This window comes from Mus musculus, chromosome 1 (genome assembly GCF_000001635.26).
Source record: "Mus musculus strain C57BL/6J chromosome 1, GRCm38.p6 C57BL/6J".
Classification (NCBI taxonomy): Eukaryota; Metazoa; Chordata; class Mammalia; order Rodentia; family Muridae; genus Mus; species Mus musculus.
In genome coordinates this window covers 107,695,312-107,705,130 of record NC_000067.6, presented here as the reverse complement: position 1 = coordinate 107,705,130, position 9,819 = coordinate 107,695,312, and positions in this window count along the sequence as shown.

Genomic DNA, 9,819 nt, shown 5'->3' with positions numbered 1-9,819 from the left:
ACTCCTTAACAAAATGCTCCACAGACACACAAGCTGCAGCTTACATCAGGTATCTAAGTGAGCAAAGTCAACAGCCATGAAGCAGGGACAGCCCCTTCAGCCTGGGTAGAATGAATCCTGTGGCTGTATGAGGACTATTTGTTTTTGTTGTATATTACTGAGGGCTTTGTACTATATTGCAAGGCAAAAGTTAGTTGATAACAAGATACTGTGAAAATGATGCTATTTATGGACTCATAATACATAAGAAGATCTTGAAAATATGGATGGCAATGAAATAAGTATTATTGTATTCAATACCTTTGTCTAGTTTAAAGAGTATCTTGAGGAACAAAAAAGAAGATAAAATAGAATTAGTTTTATTTTCCATTCTTGTAAGAAAATTGGTGCTATAGGCCACTTACATTAAAAAAATGACACAGAAAATTATTCTACTATTTAAAGGTATGTACCCTCACTCTTAAATTACTATATACTATATAAGACATCACCAGACCAACTTAGAAAAATAGAGAACTAACTTCAAATGTGTGAGAACTTCCTTAGGAAATTTAGATGAAAGTGAGTCTTCTGATTATTCTATTTCCTCTTTTATCCTGAATGTGAATTACAGTTTCAGGGTCTCTGACTACCCTAACTTACTTAGCACTTCCTTAGTGTCATAAGCAAGATGGCAGATAAACATAGTTAGTATAACAAAGCTACATTTTATTATGCTGAACATCATCACACAAAGTTTTCACTCTAAATTTCTACCTATGGTCCTAAGCCTTGATCCCCAAGGCTGCTCTCACCTGTGCAACATATTAGCTGAAGATAAGGCCCAGTCTGTAAGAAAAGTCTCTGATTCAAGGGTGAGGATACTGGGGGAGACTCTCCAGCCTCAGGGCAGATCAAGATGATATCTACCCAGATATGCAGAGCAGAGAATTGTTCTTGGTGTCTACTTACACTGTCCACTGCCTGCTGGGTGTCATAGGGATCTAGCACTATAACTCTTTATCATTAGTGAATGATGTCATTGGATTCTTGTTACCACATGCAGCCTTGGGTATAGTGGAGTTCCTGTCCAAGTTATTTTACATGTCTAAAAGGCATTTCTTTACTATGTTCATGACACTTAGGCTAAAAAGTAAAGGGCATCTTCTCAGGGTGAACTTCCCAGGGAACAAAGATCAGTTCTAAGAAACTGAGCCTACCGTCTTCAGAGGAAATGACTAGACAAATTCAAATATCTAAATGCAAATGCGGACACTGTCACATTCACCCTCAAGTAACTTTATTATTGTCACTGACACAAAAGTTATGGGCTGGGGAGATGGCCCAGTGAGTAATGTGCTTGCCACCAGTCCTAACAACACCAGTTCTATCCCTGGGCCCCACATGGTAGAGGGGGACAATTGACTCCTGCAGGTTTTCTTCTGATGTCCACTGTCATCCCATAGCTCGCACATGCATGCACACAGGAAATAAACACATAGTTAAAACTTTTAAGAGAAAAAAAAAGACTTCATCTGCATCAATTATTTTTCTTGATGCTATATCAAAAACACTTGCTAGAAGCAAAGCAGATAGGGAGGGTTGATTTGGGGGGCATGGTCCATCAGGGTAAGGAAAGTATGTTAGAAGATGTAAAAGGTGCTTTCATCGTGTCTGCAGTCAGATGCAGAAGTACTGGATGCTGGTGTTCTGCTCACATTCTCCTTTTGCCCTCTTTATAAGTCCCAGAACCCAGCCTATAATCAGCATAGGGCTTCACTTCTCAGTTGGTCATGTCTGGAGTTGGATCTCCTAGAATGTTCTGAATTCATAATGAAGGTCAATCATCATACAACCTGATTATTATAATTAGAACCCAGAATGTGAGAGGCATTCCAGAAGCTGCAGACAGGGTGCTCTCCTTTACTGGAAGAGAAATTAAAGCAAATTGCAAGATAATCCATGTTCCTTCTTCCTGATCACTGTGTGTAGCACAAACACCAGGTCCTCTACAGAGAAAAAGCCCTGCTAGATAGCTATTGTCTGAAGAGTCTCCATGCTGGAGGGGCCTGCATACATACCTGTACTGCATCTGCCTCTTGGTACTTTGTCCCAGAGCTAATACCGTACATATCAAAAATAAATATTTTTACTCTGTATTGTTTAGGTACAGATCTAATTGTATAAGAAGTGGAAGTGAACGATTCTATCAGAGTCAGGTACACAAATAAAATTATAGCTAATAAGGAAGTTAGGGGTGTCACGCTGAGGTTTTTAAAGAGGCAAGCAAAGTGGAGCAGGAAACCCATTTGGGAGGCCTCCAGGGAAACTGCCCAGACAGGGTTAGGACTGAGTGCTTCAGGGCTCCTGTCTGTGGTAAGGAAGGTCTGCACTAAGGTCTGGCTTATAACCGCTTCTCTGGCCAAACATCACAGAGCTTTTAAAATGATTTTAAAAGGAACACAGAGGTATGAGTATGGGTAGTAAAGGGAAAAATAAAAAATAAACTGGGTGATAAACATTAAATAAATAACTAATGATGACTAAACGTAAAATGTAAAATCAACAGGAAATTTCATACTATAAAGAATTCAACACAAGTCATTAAAAATTCCAATAATATCACCAAGTTAAACTTTAAAAATTTAATAAAAATTGACTCATTATAATTTTGTATGAAGCTAAGTATTTTTCTGCAAATACATTAGAAAGAAGAATTTTAAAAGAATTTTAGAGAAAGGAGGAGCCTAACCCCCAAAGAATAAAATAAGACTAATGAAAAAATAACTGTGAAGGAAAGAGTCTGTAAGAAAGAGATATAAAAATATAAACTTGTGTTAAGAAACTAAGACAGAATAGAATTTTAAAAGCACATGAAAACGCAGTCAGTATGCATATGAAAAGAAAGGGCTGGTAAGCTGGGGAGCACCCCTGAAGGCTGACAGGGACTCCTGCACATGCTTTGCACAGTCTGTCCCCTGCCTCTGCCACTAGCCGACATACCCTGATCACTTCCACAGGCCCACATCTAAGGCCCCTGTCCAGTGGCCACAGTGCCTTGTTGTCCTCGCTCCAGTTTGCTCAGACCTTCAGTAGCCAGAATGTTTCTCACCTGGATGAGGGGCACATTGCATGGTTAGGGTTTGTAAAAATATACATTTATCAAAACCTCTCAAACTCTTTAAATGTGATACTTGCATGATTCTTTTCAAATGGCCAAGAAATAAAACTCAAACAAGTCTGTTAAATACAAGCCATTTAAGTTTAATAAACCATCACTGGTTTTCATTTGGAATACATAAGACAGGAGTTATTGTTGCTATCTTCATAGAATTTTCTCTTACAATACATTTTCTCCTTTGTTTAATAATTTTCTCTTTGTTCATTCAAATTGGTAATCTTGTCTTACATTCCAAAGCTATACCTTGATGCTTGAGAACTGAACCATTATCTTATATTTTAAAAGATATTCTTCCAGTCTGAGCAGGTGCTTAAATATATCAGTCTTTGCTTTATTTTAAAATGGATTAGATTTAGATGGAATGAGGAAGAAGCTTCGCTGGAATCTAGCTGAAGAGATCACGTGATTTACTTTTGCTGCATTAGTAGTCTGTGATGGCTTTCCTGTATTTGTGGAATACACATACCTACGATCCAAGAGTCTCACCGAAAGCCAGTTTGACAGCTAAGTTTGAGTACCATAAAAAAAATAACAATCTGCAACAGAAAAAAATAAAACAACTCCCAACTTTTCAGTAAACTAAACCTGTTCTACCTTTAGAGATGATCATATAGATTTGTTGATTTTTGGGACTATGCTGAATGCTTAGACAGACATGCACACATATTTTTTTATCTTGAGACCACTTTCTTTATCCCTACAATGAAAAAAATTAAGACAAAAATTATTTTTTACCTCTTCAAAAAAATTGATTTTTGTAGGTTAAAAGCAATTCATGATAATTGTAGAAAAGAAGAAAAATTATAATGAGCCTAAGTCATTATATATCATATTTTCTAACTAACTAACTATATATATTATATATATGCATTTATATAGTCAATTTATAACATCAATTTTTAATATCAATTTGCAATATCAATTTGGGGATTTGTTGTTGTTCTTTCCTTGACACATGACCTCCCAAATATTTCAAGTTACCTTTGGACTCATAATTCTACTGCTTCCTGAGTGTCAGGATCAGACTTGTATCACAGGGTACAGATGTAGTTTTGCAGGCATGTTATATATATATATATATATATATATATATATATATATATATATATATATATACATGCCTGTAATCATTGAGTACCTTTATGTTCCACATTGATTTTTAAATATTTATTTTTGGCCACATGTACATATGTGTGTTTGGACAGTGCTCTGTGCTCATGAGTAGAGTGCCCACAGCAACCAGATAGAATGTCAGGTCCCTGGAACTGGAATTACAGGTTGCTGTTAGCCACCTGACTTGGATGCTGGAAACTAAACAGATCTTCTGTAAGACATGAGCCATCTCTCTCTTCTTCACGTTCTTTTTAGTAATATTTTCTACTTAGTATATCAAGGCGATATTGATTTCATAAACTGTAAACTATAAAACCGAACTCAAAAAATTAATCAATGAACCTAAAATCATTTTATATTTTCTGTTTTATGAATAATTTTGGGAAATTCTATCATTCTATGAATGATTATCCTTAAACATATTTTATTCAATTAATTTCTAGTATAACTGCTGGAGTGTAGAATTTCTATTTTATGAAGTATGGATATTTTCATTCTTAGTATGTCTCAATTTTGAACCAACTGATTAAAACTTTTAAAACTTCACTGGATTTAGCGAGACTATAGTTGACTCTGTGCTGCAAGGATCATCTACTCTCCATGCTTAACATATATCTATTCACTGTTACAACCTAGATGCTAATCTAGCTTCACTGTGATGCAACATATGCTAAGGTGTAATCAAAAAAGTGAGCCTTCCCTTTGGCACATTTGCATAAAGAATCGAAACCAATACATAAACAAATAACACCAGATGAGAGTGTGCTGCATCCTAAATGTTAATGTCTTTGAAGAAAAAGTAAAGTAGAGCAAGGGAGCCTTAAATCTACCTATGCACAGGTAAACAGTAAAATAGTGCATAAAAGCACAGCAGGACCAGCGTGTGTTACAGCAGAAGCAACAGTAAGTATAATTCAACATGCTATCAGGAAAGAAAGACATTCCCCTATGTAGCAAGGGACAATCCTCAAGAGCTGCCCACTAATGGATAATTTTCAAAAATAAGATAAAATCATGACTCTCACACTGCTAAAAAATAAATACATGTAAATATTGTTTTTAATCCAATTAATGAAGGAAGCTATAACTTTCTTATATTCATTCATACAATCAGCTCCAGCATAAAATCATGGCATAGAGAAATGTGAAAATGGATTTACAAATAGTGATGAGCCTAGTTTTTAATAAAGAAAAAGACCATTGTATCACCAGACAGATTTTGTAATATATCTGTAGACAAGAATTATTGTGCTAGCCATCACTTATCTGCAATTTATCCTGCTGTGACCTAGACCAAAGGCAATGAGAAAGTCATAGTCTCCAGAGAACTCAAATCATACATCCTATACATCTGTACACACAACATGTTTAGTTTTACACTGAAGCACAGAATTCTCTAAACACTTCCTAGTGCAAACGGAACCTCTTGTTTTCTCACATTGGGTTTCCAAATGCAGTATTTAGTACGAAGATAGTGCGGTTATGAGTCTATTTACAGTCTTTACATCACCAAGTACTTTGCGCGATTTTATTAATCAACAAAAGAGGCAAGTATTATATGAGATGAGTGTCCTTAAGCTGAAATCCTGAAATGGTACAGAACATGAACATTTACCACAATACCAGTAGGAACTACCCACATAAGAGCCTAGTGTGACAAGTCAAACCTTAAGCACAATAAAACACTGTGCAATACCTTCAAGCTATACATATAGAGTAACATCAAAACAAACACGTACATTTAGATTTGAATACTATCCCAAGACCTCCCTATGTATTCTAAATTATAAAAAGAGACAAATAAATCTGAAATCTCAAGCATCTTGGGTAAGTTATTACCAGCCTGATTGTTACTGCAATATGATAAATTATAATATTAACAAATTGTTGCTTATTAACATTTGAAACATTTTGAAAGTCTTTGGTCTCATGAGAGACTCTTGGCTAGAATGAAAAAGGGAATGGATTTCAGGAAATCCTTTCTCAAAATCAATCAAATTGTTGCGAATATATTCTTTTAAAATTGATATAAAAGCAAATGTGTCTCTCCGAAAAGATCTCTTTTGGCTACTTGAAAGAATTCATCTTTAAACTTTGCGTTGTGATTAAAACATGCTTTCCCATTGATTTCATGATTATTCTTTAAAATAAAGCTGATCTGATCCCAAGAAAATAAATGTTAGGGGCCTTTATGAGTTAAAATAACTTTTTCCTCTCAAAACAAAATCGACTTGACATTCCTAAGGTGCCCTGTAGGAATCTTGTTGAGTCAGGCTTCTCCATAATTTCGTTGTCTCCTGTTTTCTCTTCCTGTCATTTACTTACAAGTCTAGAAGCTACCAAAAATAATATTTGCCTGCTCTTCCTCCCTCTTGGGGCAGTGGATAATGTATTGGAGGACACTGGTGCGAACTGGCCAAGTCTCAGATATCCAATATTCAGATTAATGTATTGGACCCTTTCTGGACTCTGAGCCCTCAGACTTGATAAGAATGGTTTCTTTATGCATAGTCCTTTTAAATCTCAAAATAAATTTCACATGAATTTTTAAAGTGCTTTAAAATGAGGTATCAAGTTCTGAATTTAATGATAAATACAAAAGAGGTACAGAAGTGTCACTCCATTAGAAGGGAAAGTAATATCAGTGTTATAAGAGAGAAAGAGAGAGAGAGAGAGAGAGAGAGAGAGAGACAGAGACAGAGACAGAGACAGAGCTTGTGTGTTTCTCCAGAATAGATCAATATCTTAAACATTTTGTAACACAATAAAAATGGCTTTATTGTCTTCAAAAATTTAACGCAGCTCATTTATAAAGTAGACCAATAGTGCACATTCCTGGGAACATGCATCTCCTTTTAAATGACAAAAAGCAGGAGGGCTACTTCTGGTGGACTTAATAACCTCTGCTTGATGAGATATCGAAGTGTGATGGCAAAGCCAGGCAGTGTGTGGCAATAGACACAAGTGTGGGAGACAGGCAGGCTCACCTGGACTCCAGCCCTACTGTTCACCAGCCTTCCAATACTTTCAAAAAGTTTGCCCATGGGTAAAATTGCAAAGAAGCAGGGCTGCTTCATGGTGTGCTATAATAGTGGTTAACAACATATGTATGGGCATTTAGTAAATTTCAGCAATCATTATTTCTCTAACTTCTCTCTAGTAAATGGGGCACATAAACATGAAGTCCTGACCAGACAGAGCTTTGTGAATGGTCTCTCGGGCTTTCAAGTTCAGTGTATTGGGGGGTCAGACAAGAAAATGGAGTTCATTATAAGCAGGGTAGGTATTAAACACACCAAATATCTGTCTTTTGTTGACCTTCTTGCTGACCCAAACCCCTCCTTTCTCTCTTCCCACTGGGAATCTGTAAATAGCCTTTGCCCTGAGATATACACTCAAAGTGAAGAAAGAAAAACAATAACCTGGATTTTTGTCTGATGTAGAGAAAAGAGTATGGGCTTTGGAGCTAGCGGGGCCTGGCTTCCAATTCTAACTCCTTTACTGTCTTTGTGATCACTATGAGGTTTTGTTCTTTTATCCCATGCATAAAGAACATTTTACTTTCTTTTAAAGATGGCTGTTAAGGTTAAATTGCATATGCCTGCAGGAAGCATCCTCGCCTTTGTTAATATCCATTCTCTTCCTGCCAGCCTCTGCCTATTGTTTTCTAAGTGCTGCCAACAGTTACTGAGAAAACAGGCTTGTTGCAAAGAAATCAGACTGTCTAGAAACGATGAGGCAGAGGAGGGACCTCAGGCTGGATGAGCTGCTCCTTTGTCCTGAAGAATTAACCCTCCCTGCAGCCCTTTGTACTCTGCTATTGGAAGTGATCTTGTTCCCCAGTGTGATAAGAGGACCTTTGCTTTTCCTGGGGACTTTAGCCACTAGGCACTCCAGGCTTAAAGCCAGGCCATAAAAGTTCTTACTTCCAAAGAAACTGATGAGAGCTGGAGTCAAAGTTAGCCACAGATCAGGACTGTAATTGACCAGGACAAATTTCTGCACAGGAAATGCTTACCTGATTGGCAACATTCTCTGTTTATGGTCATACACTAGGTTCATGATGGTAGAATGCAAACCTTGACACTGCACAGAGGGGAAACTAAACTATGATACTCAGACCTCTTCTGGCTTCTTATGTTCCTCTTTCCTGACTGATAGCCAACTCCTTCCTTGTAATAACAGCCTATAATCATGAGCATAGAGGAGGAATAATGGACAGTATAAGAATAAGTAAGGGATGTTTTAGAGCAGTCTTTAAGACTTCACCCATAAGAATTTATTGAAAAGCTTCTTAGATGAATACTAGGACCACATCCCTGGGCCTTCAGTTCAATAAGTTTAGAGTTGGATTTCCAGAGATGTGATTTTTAAAGGATGCCTGGGTGCAGCCCTGAAGTGCAGCCACAGTCAGGAATGATTAATGTTTCCAATATGTATGGAACACGACGAATGCTAAACTAAAGAGAACAGGCATATTTTATGTTCTGGTCAAATGAGACTTTGTTGCACTATTTTCCTTTGTACTTCTTCAGATGGTTGAGCATTCTACATTCTGGCAATGCATGGTCGGTGTCTTCCTAATAGTCAGGATTGTTCACATGAATTTTGTAATCCACAGAACATAGATTGAACTGTCCCCAGATGTTCTTAGTGTTTGCAAAGAATTCTCAGGTAAAACATGGGTTGGGTCAAGACTGTTGGGGAGCAACAGTCTTATCAAAAGTACCAATCACATTGCATTTGGTGGTTTTTTGCTTCCTCCTCTTGTTTCTTTGACAGCTCTGATGACTAAAAGAGAAGCAAAAGATCTACTCTGTCTGGACCTGTCTGTTCCAAATAGATACTTCAGGATCTTGAAAATCTAATGATCCATATTTTTTTTGACATATCCTCAGAGACATTTCCTTGGGACTAGGGTAGACATGGACCTTGCTTCCTTATCATTGTACCTCAGGTATATGAGTCTTGATATTCATGATCTGGGCAAGATAAGAAATGCCGTGGCTGTGGGACACGCCAGATGTGGAATAAAATGTTTGCACCATGGCTTCCTCCAAGCTTCAAATGGAAAGCTGAATAATAGCTTCTAAGCCCTTACCCCACAGTCAGTTTTCTATGTTCTCTCTCTAAGTGAAACTGAGTTGTTTACTTAAAAAGCCTTTATGATTTTCAAGACTATAAAAAGCAATTCCATGCCCTATGGCTTGGACTACATTGAGAAACAAAAGGTATGTTTTCAGCTATTTCAGCAGTGTCTCTCACAACAGAAATTTTAGCACTACTCTCATTCTTCCCAAGCAAGGCATTTTGAAACACAATTTAGTTGCTTTGAATTAAAGGCAAAAGTATTCTTGTACACAGTAGCAAAACCTATTATTATCAATGGGTGATTAATTTTCCATTTTAGTCTCACCTGTGAACTTTCCTAGTAACTATGTATCAGAAAGTCACCTCTGTCCAATGTCTCAGACTCTCCAACATCCTAACATCTATTCCAAGATTGGACACTACATTTTATAGCCTATATACATTAACTTTTTAAA